General features: G+C 44.1%; 1 pseudogene; it reads right to left on the reverse strand.

Moving 5' to 3' along the window:
* Nucleotides 1-9,595: 9,595 nt before the first annotated feature.
* LOC149361585 (3-beta-hydroxysteroid sulfotransferase-like) lies at nucleotides 9,596-11,394 on the reverse strand (annotated as a pseudogene).
* Between the last annotated feature and the right edge of the window lie 4,143 nt (nucleotides 11,395-15,537).

Genomic DNA, 15,537 nt, shown 5'->3' on the forward strand with positions numbered 1-15,537 from the left:
TTTCGTTGTGCAGAGAGTCAGGCGAGTTGGTGATTCTCCTGTGTCCCGTGTGCCTCTTCTATGTCTACGTCAATGTCTCTGGTTCCAGGTTTAATAGGATAACATTTTTATTATAATATACTGCCTAAAACAAGGTAGGAATGCAGGAGCAAAAAATGTACAGGAAGAAATACCAAAGAAAATACTCTCCTTGAATACGAAGCTCACTGTATTAACGTTAGAAAGTTCGTTTACAAATATACATATGAAAAATTCGTCTATTCAGAACCATTTACACCCAGGCGACGAAAGAAACAGCATTAAACAGCTTTACGGGTGGTAAGTGAATCGACGTAGAAATATTTTAAATTTGTCGTCTAAACACAGTGCATAAAAGGGCTACAGACGCATCTTCCAAGCTTTATTTTAAAACAATAATATTGAATAACGCGCAGTAACGTCACAGATATATTAGTCTTTAAATAAATTTACTTTCCTCAGAAGTTTTTGAATAGCAAGAAAAGCTCAAACCGCAACGGAGTCATTACGATGCATTGCCTTTCAAAAACAAATACATAGATATGATTCGATGAAATAACTTGTACGAATTCCAAGGAGAAAGAACATGTTGGTCTGTAAACAGAAAAAATGTGTTAAATTTTTAAAAATCTGTCTACTATTCCTTTTTTTGCGAAGACAATGTGCTAGGAATAGTCAATCATATGCGGTAACATGTTCACCTATTGCTTTCTGGTTGTCGACGACGGAAATGAACGTCTAGATACCGTGAAAGGTATTGCTATCTGTAAACAATAGGTAAAGATGGAATGAGACCTCGCGTATTTTGGTGGCAAATCGTAAGAAATTTAAATGCTGGACACACAGCGGTTGAAGAAGGAACATTTACAGCAGGCACGCTGCCCTTTTTTTACGGCTACCTTTATAAACACAAGAAAAAAACAATATTGACTGCAGCAGTCTATTCACCTGGCTTTAAAATTCGTGTTATTTCAAATCTTTTCTGAGCTAGTTACTGCGCTTGACCTAAAACTTAAGTGCCCTAAAAAAACAGACAGCATGGCTCTAAACGCGGAGCGTATGCCGCTATTTTTTTATCCCTAGTCCCTTAACGTTACGCCTTAATGTTACACAAACACAACGGAGAGGGCAGGGTGGGGCAGGGAACAAACATGTGTTAATGACGTCCTAGATGAAATGCACAGGGAAAATGGGTTAGGGTAGGGCATGTAATGCGAAGGCAGGATAACCGATGGTCCTTATGGGTAGCGGAGTGGACTCCAAGAGAAGGGAAGCGTAGCAGGGGGCGGACAAAAATTAGGTGGGCGGATGAGATTAAGAAGTTTGAGGGGATACGGTGGCCGCAAGTGCCAGAGGACAGGGTTAATTGGAGATACATGGGAGAGGCCTTTGCTCTACAGTCGACGTAGTCTGGCTGACAATGATGATGAACGTCGATACCATAGGTACAAAAGTGTGCTTCATCATAGTCGATTCCCTACCAATAATATCAACCACTTCTAATAGATTTCAGACAGGAATTTCGAGTTCATTCTGGACACGTTTTCAAAGATATTCCTAGTGCTCAACAGCATGCACGGTACAAGGCTCATCCTTCACACTAAGGGAGTAATTACTCATTGGCATCCACCCAAGCGCAGCCATACGGCTACAAAGGAAAGCTATACAGCTTTCTCAGAAACTTCGTAGTTAAAGAAAAATTCGTCCTGGTCCGGGGTTCGAACCCGGAACCACCGCCTTCGCACGTTCACTTGCACATAGACCGTCGGGCTGCAGGCAGACACAAAGTGCTAGGCAGGATAACTTTTAATCAAATCCCAGTCCCCAGAATTCATTCATCTTTCAGGCTGACCAAGAGCACATGAAGTTGCCTCCGGGACGTAATGTAGACAATTCGGCTGGCAGTACGAATTCATGTCATCGCGTCAGTAACGTTGCCAACGCCTTTCATGAAAGATGCTTTAAGCATCATTTTAAAAACAAAATGTTTACTGTAATCCTGGACGCATCGCAAACAACAGTGTGGATTGTCGTATCTCCTAAACGCCGTTAAGTTTTTCTTGGATTAGCGCTGTGTGGGAAGGTGCCGTAGACGATATAAAACGCAATGAAAGTGCCCCTTCGCTAGCTGCCAGTGCTTGTAACATTGAACCTCTAACTTATTTGTGCTTAGGATAGACTTTCAATCGATTTCCAAGGTTTACTCCCTCTGACATCTAACCACACTCCGCGCGGTTCCCATGGAAATCAGTCTGGGGCTCCTCCGACTACTACTGCAACACCAACCCTTAAACTAAGAACGGGCGCTTAACAGTTGTCGCTGTAAAGCACGTAGTAGGCGAACGTGTAGTAGAACATCGAGAATACGAAGTGAAAGAACATATTACTGGCAGAATATAACATTAATTTCGATGGTATCTTCAGTGAGAAGAGAGAAAAGGAGGATACTAAGAAAGAGACCTGGCTGATGCAGAGATTTCCACAGGAGCGCCTCTCTAAAACGCAGTTACGTTCGTATTTATTTATTTCAGAATGCTTGAATACCCATTTTGGATTATTGCAAGAGGAGACGCTTGGTCACGAAAAAAGAAGCACATTGACAACCATATAGCAAGCAAGTCCAAGAAGGAAAGAAACACATGAGCTTACAATGCACACAATAATACATCAACCGTCAAAAATATCCCGAAATATTGTTGGTCAGCAGAAGTGAAGGTGCGCTAACAAATGTGTGTTTATAACTCTTTGGTAACTGTTTTAATGAAGGCTGGGCTGGGTTCAAACAGATACATTCCAGCACAACTCGTCGGTAAGGGACGACGCGAGATGTAATGTTTATTTGCTATTTTCACAATTAGTACCTTTGTTATTACCCACATTTATAAGCATATATCAGTAGTCGTACTAGATCAGCACGCATCAATAGTAAATTTAGGTACTAGGTTACCAAGTCGAACGAACGTGCATTAATGGATTAGGGGAAGCGTATCTGACTCCGAGCACAAAGGTCATGGGCACGATTTCGTACTCATAACTGCAATCTTGTTTCCGGCGTACTTTTTTTTCCCTTTACACTCTAACATGTTGTAATGACGTTTTCGTTACGCTACGGCATCGTAATAACAATTTAACTGTTATTTGGAACACTTTATATACACAAATTAACGGGGGACGTCAAGACGCTCTCGACCATTCGCGGTTTTCTCAACATGCCACCGGCGCCAGGTTATGCGCTGAGCAGGAATCTTAGAAAAAATGAAAAACTGAATACACTGGTGTTGAAAAAAAAATTATTCCTCTGTCAAGAGGTCCTTATGTCGTGTCGGTCTCGTTCGTTTGCGCTTCACGGAAGGGGCAGTGTTGGGCTTAAGCGCATTGTGTAAAACTAGGCATCAAAAATTCCAGTGCTGAACCTTAGCTATGATCTCAAGGGTAGCGAGACCGACGCGAGAAAGAAGTTCGGTTAATGAATCGGTGCTCTTGTAGAGAGAGCAGAGAAAATGGACAGCTTTTCTTTGTGCTCCTTCTAGCATATGAACGTGGTTTTTCGTATATGGGAACCATACTACATAGCCATATTCCAGGGCCGGTGTGATAAGGCTGGCGAAACAAACTGTCTTGTTTGACTTGTGGCACGCGGTGGGGTGCAATTCAGGTAGAGCAGTTTATTTAGGGTTTTGTAGCTACGTGTTGCATGTTCGCGTTCCAGCCAAGATCGGATGAAATGATTACGTCTAGGTATTTGTACTGAAATGTACTATTTATATACCTTCAGAACACTGTTCTTTTCGTATCATTCGCATGTCACAGCTGCAGCTCTCAGAAAAGTTATGAATGCTCACCATGTAGAACACAAGAACATTCCAAAAAATGGCCTGGCTTAGCTTATGGTTAAGCCTAGGATGCGAAGCATACCGCCGGCGGAGGCTGCGCGTCCGCAAGCGAGCGCACGAGTTGAGCCCCAGCTTTCACAGGATGGATGGATGGATGGATGGATAGGAGCGCCCCCTTTGAAACGGGGTGGTGGCAATTGCCACCATGCTCAGCTTTTCTTTATTTATTATTTTTTTGTTTACTGTGTTGGCAATTCTCATTAAGATTCTCCATCAACTTTGCCTACGGGTTCCTACTATTCTAACCTTATGCCACATCTCTGCTTTTCAGCCACCAATCCTCCAATCGCTTTTTGCTGACTTCCACTGCAGATTTATTTACATGACCATTGTTATCTTTAAACCCTAGGGCCTCAGAAAGAGTGACAGTGCCTGCATCGACATCCGGATGGATACCATCACAATTGATTATGAGGTGTTCAATTGTTTCCACAGATCTACCACACACTGCACATGTGTCATCTTCTTCGTTAAATTTCTTTTTGTAGCTGCGCGTTCTAAGACACCCTGATCTAGCTTCAAAAAGTAGGGCACTGCCTCTTGAGTTATCATAGAAAAATTCTTTCCTGATCTGCCTTTTCCAGAATCGATATAGTTCTACACTATGTTTCTTTTCCATTGAATTCATCCAATTTTTAACTTCCGCGTTTTTAACCTGTCGTTTAATGCTCTTTCTTTCTCCGTCCTGATGACCGGCATACTTACTGGTTAGTTTTCTAGTTCTTTTCCGCCACTGTGAGTCAACGTTCTTTCTGTATAAATATTTAAATACCTTAGCTGCCCATCTGTTATCGTCCAATTTCCTCAGGCGTTCTTCATATAGTATTTTACTCTTAGCTTCCCGTGCCTCGAACGATACCCAGCCCATATCCCCTTGTACTGCCTCGTTTGTGGTTTTGCCGTGGGCACCTAGTGCTAATCTTCCAACAGCTCTCTGATTTACGTCTAATCTCGACTGAACTTCTGCCCTTAAGCACAGAACCGCATTGCCGAAAGTAAGTCCCGGCACCATTATTCCTTTCCAAATACCTCTTAGTACTTCATATTTGTTGTACCCCCATAATGCCCTATGTTTCATTATCCCGGCGTCTCTCCGTCCTTTTGCCCTAAGAGCCTGTTCATGCTTTTCCGTGTATATCTGCCCTTCGTTTAGCCATATCCCGAGGTATTTGTATTCAGCCACTTTGGGTATTTCGTGGCCTTGTATTGTAAGCACCAGATCAGTTGTATCGTTAAAAATCATCACACCTGATTTAGTTGCGCTAAAACTGAATCCTAGAGCGTCTCCTTCGTCTCCACAGCAATTAACCAAAGTTTGTAAATCTTCCTGGCTATCTGCTAACAGTACAATATCGTCCGCATACATTAAACCCGGGAGTCGCTGCTCAACTACATTTCCGCCTAATCTGTACGATAGATTATAACCCAGATTACTTTCTTCTAGCCTTCTTTCCATATTTATCACGTAAAGCATGAACAGCAGCGGTGATAGAGGGCAACCTTGCCTTAATCCTTTGTGCACCCCTACAGTTGTGGTACTTTTTTTCCCTTCCCATGTAATTTCAACTTCATTATCTCGGTAGATTTCCTGTAGAAAATCAATTACCTCATCACCAATACCTAAATCTTTCAATATGCTCCACAGGAGTTCCCTGTTCACGTTATCGTATGCACCGCTTATGTCTAGAAAGGCTATAAACAGAGGTCTATTTTCCGCCATAGCTATTTCTATGCATTGGGTAAGCACGAACAGGCTATCATCTAACCGCCTACCCCTTCTGAACCCATTCTGAAGTTCTCCGAGTATCCTATTCCCTTCTACCCATGACTGCATTTTTAATTTCACCGCCTGCATTGCCAGCCTGTACATAACAGATGTTATCGTAATCGGACGGAAGGATTTTATGTTCATCTTATCTCCTTTCCCTTTATAAATCAAATTCATTTTACTCTGTCTCCAGCTGTGCGGAATTTGTTGATTTGTTATGACTGCCTCCAATGCTTTTATCAGCGCGTCCTTGCTTCTTGGGCCAAGTTCATTAATCAGCTTAATTGGAATTTCGTCTATCCCTGCAGATGTGGTTTTAGGAATATTCGCTTCCGCCTTTTCCCAGTTAAGACTAGTCAGTTCTAAGCTGTTCTCTTTTGTGCTATCCTGTGTTGCCGCCTCACTTGGGGAGATTACCCCATTGGCGTCGCTAAAAGACGCAGCTATAAATGACGTAATGTAGTCCACAGCATCGTCTCCCTCCAAACATTTTCCCTCAGCATCTATAATCTGTTCCTGCTTTCTTTGATTTGTTTTTCCCAACCAGCTTATATGGTTCCAGAATTTTCTTGGCCCCCCTTTATTTGCCTCGCGAACTTCAGCCAGCCATTTATCAGAGGACTGCTTTATTTTAGCCTGGACTAGGACCTGAACTTGCTGTTTCTTTTGTCGATAAGATTCCCATTTTTTCCTATTTCCTCTACAGATAACTGCGCCCTCTTTGCTTCTCTGTGTTCCCTTGAAGCCACCCGTCGTTGTTCGATGGCCTCCTTAATTTCCATATTCCACCAGCTTCGTGGCTTCCTCTTTCCTCTCCAGCGGTTAACTCCTTTCACTTGTTTCATTTTTGTAGCGATGAGCAGTTCCAACTGATTATAATCCCAATTTTTCATGTGGCGTTTCTCAATTACTTCTTCTATATCGGCTGATATTAGCGCTATTTGTTCATCATTTAATTTTGCGTTGTCTTTTGGACTTCGTTGCATTTCTCTTTTGACTAGAGCTCCCAACTGTAGAACAATACGTTTATGATCACTTCCTAGGCTGTCCTTCCCCTCTTCGTCTATTTCCATTATTGCGAGCTTGCTATAGATGCCCTGCGACATTAGACAGTAGTCAATGGTTGTTTGCCTGTTACGGGATTCCCATGTGATTTGTCCCTCACATTTAGTTTCTCTATTGACAATAACTAAGTTGTGCCGCTCACACAAGTCTAGCATCTGCGCTTGCTGTGCTATCGCCCTTATACCGTCAACTCCCTCAGCTAATGTTTTCCCTACTTGTGCGGCGTTACCATTCAGGACATCATTTAGCCCCGCCGCTACCACTACCAAGTTACGCCTTGCAGCCTTCTCGGAAAGTTCACTTTTAGTCGCTGTCAGGACATGTTTGAGTCACCAGCGATAAGCACTAGGGTACTCTGCCACTCCCTCCTAACTTCCGGATCTCGCTGCCTCTTATCAGCGACTGTGCCCTCATTTCCTGGAAATAGCTCGGACCCCTTCTCAGTACCGCCTCTCGAATTCCCAGCTGCCACCTGTGCATAGCTGTTCCTGCCTGAACATGTCTGACCTACTGGCCCCTCGCTGTCCATGCCAGTGCAAGCCCCATCCACGTGGCTGGCGCTGGAATGCCCGCCATTTTGGCTTCCAATGGCGGTGTCAGCCGTTTTTGACTCGATCTGAGATAGCTGTACTTGAAGCTTACGCTTCTCTGCCCTCTCTATCTGTAACTCTGTTTCTAGAGCATCCATCCTTAGCACTAGTTCGCTGTTCGCCCGTTCAGCCCTGTCCAGGCGTGCACCTAATACGCAGAATTTGCACATAAAATCTGCGCCTTCGGCCTCCTCCACTGAATCGAACCGTGTTTCTTTTAAATTCACCGATTCCTCACACTCCATACATCTAACCTTCAGTAGCTTAACCATCGTAGCAACACTCGATTATTGCTTGCACCAAATGCCCAGATATCTACACGCTCAAGACGAAAACACTTGAAAACACGTGCAAAATTAAAATAAAAGTCTGGCTACCGCAAATGCCGATCAATCACTTGGAGAAAAATAGCTATCTCTCTAAAAGTTAACGCACAAAAAAAACACTGAGACAACTGTCGGCCAAATAGTCCCTGCCGAAATTAGGTCACTGACCTAAATTCTATTCCTTAACCTGCACTTCCCCTAACAGCCTAAAAAACTAAACGCACTTTTAAAACTATTAAAGGAAAGTACTCATCTATTTTACGCAGTCGCTCTCGCAGTCTGTCCGGTCCCGGTCTCCACGCGTGATCCGAAGAGCACCAAAAACGCACGTCCGCACAGCACGGCTGTCAACTGTCAAAGCTGTTGTGACGTCAGCGCCCCTAGCGGAAGGAGCGGGAGTTAGGCCGCCGGTGTAGGCTGCGCGTCCGCAAGCGAGCGCACGAGTTGAGCCCCAGCTTTCACAGCTGTTGTGACGTCATATCACGTGGTGCGCCGATGTAGGTCAAGTGGTAGATACGCGGCCGCGCGCGGCGCAGCAAGGAAGAGCTCGGTTGTGCGGCTAGTATGCTTCGCATAAAAACGACCCTCTTCTTTTAGACAGCAGACCGCTCAATCGTAGGTTGAGCAGCGCCGCCGTTGGTGCAACCGATCGCGAGGGGAGCATGAGGGAGCAAACGAAAATACCACCGCTCGCTCATAGATGGCGCAAGAGTGGTGCGCGCAGTCGTCCATCAGCACTAAATATACGGAGGTAGGTTGGTAGTAGGGAACGGGAAATTTGCTCCGGTGGCACGCGCACCCTCGCGCTGCCTCCTCCCAGTGTCACCACACTGCGCTCCGTTGGCGGGCGCTGCTGTGAAATGAGCTGCCCGTGATCGAATGCCCGGCCACGCCACTCACAGCGTTGTCTTCGTAGTATGAACCGCGTGGTTTTCAACCAGGCATTGGTGCAGTAGGCTCAACATACCTCCATCCATTTCTCTGACCACAAAGCTACCTTCATGACAATGAAAGACTGAGAGAGAAGTGTTGCTTGAAAACAAGGGTGTGCATGGAAAATAGTATTTTTTTAAGTGTACATGCATACACGTATCTGCAAATTATTACCTTAATATATCGCAAAATCAAAACACCTACAGAGCAGTGCTCAAATTTCGCATTACCGAGTATCGTAATTGTTTTCGTTATTTTTTCCCCTATCACTCCCCGCCGCCGCTATCAGGAGCTATCTATCCAAAATACCGGCTATATGCAATCGTTGCGATGGCGAACTCCTCAGGGCCACACTTTTTCTTCGCAATGTGGTATACAATATAGCATGAGACATTCTTTATACTAATTACGGACAAGCCAGGTGCTTGAGATGCTGTGTGTGCCAAAATATCTACTGGAGAAGGACATGATCAAAGCAGTCATGACACAATAAGTACGAGAAATATGGCCTCCAAGCAGACACCAAGAATGGCAGTTTTCACTAATTGAACCTTGACTGTTTCGCTTGATTTCTGGCTTAAAGGACTCATGGAGTTCAGTAACTAAAAGGCACCCATCAAAAAAGCTCATTTCTCTTTGTCTTCCAAAGATCTTCGCAGCTTCCTTCGATTTGCAGCACACGCCTCTGCATACGTAAAGGACCTCTCGTCTTTCGCTACTTTGAAAGGATCAGAATGGCTGTAGCATGAGTCTGGCGTACTTCACTCTGCGATCCCAATTGCCTATATGTAGGGAAAAGCCGAAAAGAATAAATCGGCGTCTTTGTGTCCGTTAGTTCTGGTATATAATATGTGGACCAATGTCTGGCTCCCTTCGCCGAAGCATCAGCACAAGCCTTAAACAGATGCCCGTGCGGACAGCAATTCCCAGCCAGCAGTTTTCTTTTCTACGTCATCCAAGGAAAGCATGCTTTCTCTAAAGTTTTTATATCAGACACTGACGGCTAGCTCTTTAGAGTGTTTGTCTTTAGTGTTTGCAAAGAGGTACTTAAGATATAGAGGTAGCGCTAATAAGGAAGAAGTTTTTTGTTGGATTCAAAACCCTATTTTATTTTAAATCTTACAGACATCTGAGGTAATAAAAACAACAATAACACTTCTAGTGCCAATATACTAAGCAAACAAAAAAATTTTACCGACTGCCACTCCAGCAGCAATGATTGGTCACATGGAAACAGGCGCCCTCTTTCACGATGCTCCAAGATGTTTGTGTTTGCAGTAATGTCAGGACTACGCCGGCAGGTGCGCTTTGCAGCTCCTATTTAAACGCGATTAAAGGAGGGCCAGCGAGTTTACCTGGGTCTAGCCTCGTGTCATGCCCCAAGTTGATCTGCAATCGATTTTCTAATCTCCCAGTGATTATCCTACTTTCGTTCAAAATGTCAACTGCGGAAGCTTTTCCGTTCACAATTGTTACCTTATCATAGTAATGTAAAACTCTGTTTTGGTTATCAGCTATTTCAACCATACCTCACTTTGTCCTGATTTATGCTTTTCCGCAATGCTATTGTCGCATATTTTTACAAAATTACTAGCCGCGTATTTTCAGGTAGCTGCTGATAGTGTAAGGTTCGGGAACACGTCAAGCTTGTTCTAGCTCTTCTTCACTAAATCCCCTGGTCATTAAAGTCAAAATAAACATTGAAACATTGGCACATGCAAGCTTAATAATGGTGATCATTTAGCGCAGCAAAGAGGTTGTCTGGAACGCCTGAATTAAACTTTTCCGCCCATACAGTTGTACTTGGACGCTTCGAGCAACTTGAGCATCTTTAGCCCCCACTGAAGTCAAGTTTGACGGCCTCTGCTCTCATGTCCTTCCACAGGTTCATGAAAGAAGATGATTTTTCTGCCTCACAGATCCTGGAATCCATTCGTCGACAAAGTTCTGGTGTGAAGTATTCTTTCCAGCCTCAAACCCTGGCGATTCTTACAAGGGCGTATAGATTTTTGTCTCCTTCGTAACCATCATTGCAAGTCACCTTGCGTCGAGAAAGCAACTCTTGCCAGTCAGGATTTGGGTTTTCAGAAAAGTTGAGGACAACCACGCTTCGCATGTACTCCGGCTTTGAGCGGGCCAACAACTCCTCGAGAATTTCTTCGTCCTCTTCTAATGCTTTTCCGTATCTCTTCCCCAAGAAGTGCGCCTACCTTAAAACGACATTGCGAGTGTCCCTCTTTAATTCCTCGTAAGTAATAAAGAACACATTATGCAATTCTCTCATTGTATACCCAAATGCCACGTGTTCGAAGTAGACACCGTAACCGAAGTTTCCATTCACCAAAACGTTCAAAAACACTTCCAAAGTCCCGTCTTGGAACTCTTAAGGGCTGAGGTTACTGGCCATCTTGAAGAAAAAGACGCACACATCCCAGGGATTGCGTGCAACGTAGATGTACTTGCCTTCTTCGGTCATAGTGTCTTTGGTTAAAGGTGAGTGTGTCGAAAAGCTTCTCAGTGGCAGAGTCGACTTCCAGTCTTTGATATACATGTACTCTAAAAAGCGCCATTCTCTGGAAAGTTCTTCGTGCGTCGTAATGGGTTCCCCTTCTCTTAGGGTGAGCTGCGTAATGAACTGCAACCAGTGAGTTCCACTCTTCGGAAAGGTGGACTGCACAATGCCGCCCTTCCTCGCCCGGAACTTGAGGTTTTGTCTCAGGATTTCTGGGTCTATATTTACGCACCTTGGAATCCGATCTATAATTTGGTCCTTGGGCTTCTGGCACTGCATAATTCCTGGGTGATTCAGCAAATATGAAAAAAAGGCGAAATAATTTATTCCTTCATCTATGCCTGGTGAGAACACTATTGAAAGAAATGAGATATCACCCGCTGCTTTCAATAAGATTACTGACAGAATGTACTACTATCTCAGATCTCAAACCGGAAAAAAACCAAGAACAACAGCATTTTTGCGATTGTGCATGTTTGCAGATAATGAGCAAAAACTATAGAAGTGTAACTTTTAGGCGTTAGGGAGTGTATTATACGCCGCTCGAGTTCTATTTATTCGCTTGCATCTTTCCTGCAGGCCCCACTTCGGTGCATCATTGTATTGGGACATAACGCCAGAAGCTAACTTAGTCTACCTTAAACTAAGTGCTGATAAAATGTATTATGCTTTAACAGAGCTTATGCAGGTTGCAAGCATAAAGAACGGGGCGAACGAAAAATGAACCAGTGAAATGAAAGAAATGAAAAAGCACTGCTAAATAAACTACATATTTAGGAATACAGAAAACTTCTAGATCAGCAAGAAACTTTAGAACTATCTGTGAAATACACAACAGCATATACAGTAATTAATTTAACAGTTTTGAGAAGCACCAGACAAAATTGCGGAGTGGCGCATGCGACTGCCGACCTAGGCTGCTTTCTTGTTCCTGAAAAAATAAACTGTATATGATAACGTTTACTCTGCATTTGTATTCACGCACCTTTATGAGTTGAAGTTTATGCAAAGATATAAAACTTTAATTGTGCATTTTTCGGCTGCAGTGTCATTTTTATAAGTGAGTATCAAACAAAGCCTGACATATCCTTTGCCGGTTTTCAAGCAACCGCTTGCCCAGTTTTTCCAGTAAACCACACCTTATAGAGAAATGATAGTCGCCAGAAAGAAACATAACATACAGCTCCTCAATGCCACCCAGTTTCTGATTATTGACTTTCTTGTACCTTCGATATCGGACGCACAGTCGAGGAAAAATTATTACATTATGTAGTAAAAGTCTTCTGACGCGTTACTCCGCGAAAAGTAATTGATTTTTCGTGCATACTCAAGTAACATTTACTTTTAACGTTCTCCAAGCTAGCAAGGAGGGTACTGTTAAACCAGAAAACTCTGCTAAATTTTCCGGAAATGGAGGCACATGAGCAATGCTTGTTGACAGCTAAGGGAAGTAGGATATTGGAAAATATTACGTTAATAAAAGAATGTTTAGGATTATCATGATGCCAAGAGTTATTGAATGGAATTTGATAGGGCACCAGAATTAGCCTCGGTTTCGGCACATTTCCGAAACTCAAGATTTCTGTTCAGCGTTATCTTCACCCCATTTCTTCAACGAAATGCCGACACAGCCAAACTAAAGCGCATAACGCCTGTTCCTGCGAAAAGCTGGCAGTTGCGGCTTCGTCTGTTTAGCTGCGCCATGGTAGCGATGAGCAGTTGAGTTGTGCTGTGCGTTGCCAAGCAGTCCACTGAATAAATCTCGGGTAGTACCACCCTTGCCTCCGCCAAGCGTAAGGCAGAAACTGTCCAACTATATGCAATACTGCGAGAATTAAGATTATGCCCCTTATAGTTTCTCATGAGCGGCTGTTTTTGTTCCCTGTATTAACGCTGCTCTTGCAACTGCGCTGCCGTGGCCCCGAACGGCGATGCGAATGCTGCACGCACAACAGTATCAGCCTATTCAGTTTCTGGACATCAATTTGGCCCTAAATGAAGATCACGTGTGCTGAAATTAAGCACCAATATCACAAAAACCCCTTGTGAGCCACATTTATGGTCACTCGATGATTGTTAAGAATGGCACAGCCATATCATGCCCTCGGCACTGAAAAAGGCTTGCACGCACCTGGTACACGACAGCTTTTGTGCACAGGTTGCCAGGCTTAAGGAGGCTGAGTTCCTCGAAGAGAGTCTTGCATGTTTAGCGGAGAGGTCACGGCAACGAAAGGTAGAAAATTGCACCGATACCATATCGACACGGTGTATCCCAATCCCTTGAAAATGTGTCCCTTGAGTTCAGTTCAGTTTATTTTCCTTAAAGGCCCCCTTGTATCGGGGTATTACATAATGTATGGGATTTTAAGGAAATGAGCAAACAAAACAGCGAATATTATTTAGCCTTGTTTGGCATGCAGGTCGTTGTTACCGCAGAGCACAGGGTCGGCAAAACATGTACTGCGGTCAGTAAGAAGCTGAAAGAGTCGAAGCCCAATGCAGGAGGGTGTGCTATCAAACACGCCAACAGATACTTGCCGAGCAACACAGGGGCTGTTTACAAAGTACTGCTCTCGTGTTGAAAAGTGTATTATGGGCAGAGGGGGATGTGCCTCAACATTCGTCTCAGAGAATACGAGTGTCGCTGAGGGCCTTGTCCACTTCTTCCAATCTTGTCATCCATTGCCGGGATTGTGGCAATGATAATAATACAGTATGTTCACCGGAGTTGGAGGGAAGGGGGGGGTGGGGGGATACCGACGTCGTCCACAGGCACAGGTAACAGCTGTGTCTGGTGATGGCAAAGATATCTAATCGCCTCTTCACACACCCCATGTGTCGCCAAACCTCCGGTGGCAATACACCCGATCCACCAGGAATATCATGCGGAAACCATTGAAACTCAATGAAGTTATTGCACGCGTGTCCATTGATTTCTTTTCGCTTTTTCGAGCACGTTTTTTATGCCATATGCGAAAGCCTCATGGTTATAAAGCCTTCAAACCTATTGGGCCAGCGCGCACTTAGTTTGAAGGCTTTATAACCATTAGTCTTTCATAATGAAAAGTGAGTTGATAGTGCTTCATTTGTGTACGTGTTTCTTGCTTAGCCCTCGTTTCTTCGCGGTGCTCAAATATGCTAAACATTCATCGACTCGCCCAGCGGGTATCCTGATATTTTGAACAATTAATAAAACTTCTCGAAGACTTTAAGCATCCCTTTAGACCTAATATTACACGCAAAATTCTTATACTTTCTCATGCGGAATTTCATGCGGAATATAATTTATTTCATTGATTTGACAAAAGTGACTTTCCGCTCATGTCATTTGCCCCAAAGTACAAGAAACATCAGTGCCCAATTTCATGCTGGGGAAGTCATAAAGCACTTCGAAATGCGACTGAAGACAGCCAAAAAACTTTAAATTCTCTGCCATGTTTTTTTTTGGAATGCAGCTGAAGCTAGAACCTATTTTTCGCATATGAGCCCTTTATCGAATTTTTTCCACAACTTCGACAGCACACAGAACATGTGCATTTCTGTGACATGTGCTGGACGCGAGGACAACTTTGTAAACTTCGCACACGTTATCTTCTGTAGTTGGACACGCATTTAGTCCCCAGCAGAATTCAGCTCACAGTAATGCCGCGGTGGCTCAGCGGTTATGGAGCTCGGCTGCTGACCCAAAAGACGCGGGTTCGATCCCGGCCGCGGCGGCTAGAATTTCTTTGGAGGAGAAATTCTAGAGGCCCGTGTACTGTGCGATGTCAGTGCACGTAAAAGAACCCCAGGTGGTCGAAATTTCCGGAGCCCTCCACTACGGCGTCTCTCATAGCCTTAGTCGCTTTGGGACGTTAAACCCCATAAAACAAACAATAAAACAAACAAACAGTAATATCCACGGGCTGCCTTTTGCGGCGCTGAGATGATAGATTGTGGTAAAGAGCTTCTTGTAAGCTGAACAGATGACGAATTACTGCACAAACTATAATCGCTTTTCTCGTGATTTCTGTTAATTATTGCGAGAACGTACGCGTCTCCAGAGAAGCGGCAACAATAGGCCATGCATCTTTTCGGAGAGCGCGTAAGCTGAGTTGCCCAATCGTGGTGCCACCGGGCGGCACATGAAAAAAGAAACAATGCATCATGCCCCTAAACATCAAGTCGTGTTAGCAGCTCTTTAAGCTGTAAACAAAATCAGCGCTCACCTGTGTTTTTCCCGGAAAAAAGTTATCGGGACTTTATCGCTTGCTGTAGGAGCTTGCAAAACAGCCCAAGTGATGGCATTGCATTGGGCCATACCCTACTCACTCGCAGTTCCTATCGCCACATACGCAACGCTTGCTTGTCAATCGGGCTGCAAGCTTTTCACATGATCTTTGGCGCTTGTTTTTCTTCCATGATATTGTCCCACTAACCCCACCACACTTGA

Source organism: Amblyomma mixtum, chromosome 2, assembly GCF_055824585.1.
Source record: "Amblyomma mixtum isolate Tamu chromosome 2, ASM5582458v1, whole genome shotgun sequence".
Classification (NCBI taxonomy): Eukaryota; Metazoa; Arthropoda; class Arachnida; order Ixodida; family Ixodidae; genus Amblyomma; species Amblyomma mixtum.